Source organism: Loxodonta africana, chromosome 12, assembly GCF_030014295.1.
Source record: "Loxodonta africana isolate mLoxAfr1 chromosome 12, mLoxAfr1.hap2, whole genome shotgun sequence".
Lineage (NCBI taxonomy): Eukaryota > Metazoa > Chordata > Mammalia > Proboscidea > Elephantidae > Loxodonta > Loxodonta africana.
In genome coordinates, this window is record NC_087353.1 from 82,658,482 (window position 1) to 82,659,499 (window position 1,018).

At 39.5% G+C, this 1,018-nt stretch overlaps 1 non-coding gene across 1 annotated transcript; it reads right to left on the reverse strand.

Annotated features, from left to right (window-relative positions):
* Positions 1-407: 407 nt before the first annotated feature.
* Positions 408-514, reverse strand: LOC111753062 (U6 spliceosomal RNA). Its single transcript, XR_002787919.1, has one exon. It is a non-coding gene; the product is annotated as a U6 spliceosomal RNA (small nuclear RNA).
* Positions 515-1,018: the final 504 nt, after the last annotated feature.

The window sequence follows — 1,018 nt, forward strand, 5'->3', positions numbered from 1 at the left end:
CTGTCAGAGTGGTCAGTGGTGGTAGCTGGGCACCATCTAGTTCTGGGCTTAGGCTGGTGGAGGCTCTGATTCATGTGGTCCATCAGTCCTTTGCATTGTTTCCTTTGTCTTTGGTTTTCTTCATTCTCCTTTGTTCCAGACATGATGGGACCGGTAGATATATGCTAGATGGCCACTCACAAGCTTTTAAGATCCTTGTGCTACTCATCAAAGTCAGATGTAGAGCATTTTCTTTATGAACTATGTTATGCCAATTACCTAGATGTCCCCCGAGAGACCATGGTCCCCAGCCCTTGGCCCTAGCAACTTAGTTCCTCAAGGTGTTTGGATGTGTCTAGGAAGCTTCTACGACTTTGCCTTGGTCAAGCTGCACTGACTTCCCCTATATTGTGTGTTCTTTCCCTTCAAAAAATATGGAATGCTTCATGAATTTGTGTGTCATCCTTGCACAGGGGTCAGACTAATCTTTTCTGTATCATTCCAGTTTTAGTATATGTGGTGCCGAAGCAAGCACTGTAATAGTCAAACCTTGATATGGAAATGCTCATCGCTTAGGGGAGTTTTTAAAGAATTATGGTGCATCAACTGGATCCAATAATAAGTATACTTTAAATAATAGTTATATAGATCAAGACATAGTAAAGTGTTTATAATATAATGTTAAATGTAAAAAACAAATGTAAAATTCAATTCATACATTGATTGAAATTGTGATGAAATATATGTGTTCATGGACGAGAAATGGATGGAAAGATCATAATGTAGAAATAGTTGATTGTGGTTGTAGGATTATGAGTGGCTGCTTGTCAAGATTTGTAGTCTTGGTTATACTGTTTCCAGCAGACATTAGTGGCAGCTATGAAAGAACAACAGAGGGGAGCACATAGGATAAGGTTTCTGTCAAGGTTCTTGTTTTAAGCAGACAACAATGTATTGAAGGATTTTAGGTGGTTGTCAGGCTCTCCAGAGGGTCAGAGAAGAATGCTCCAAATTATTACAGTGCTTTCCTTCTGAAGTT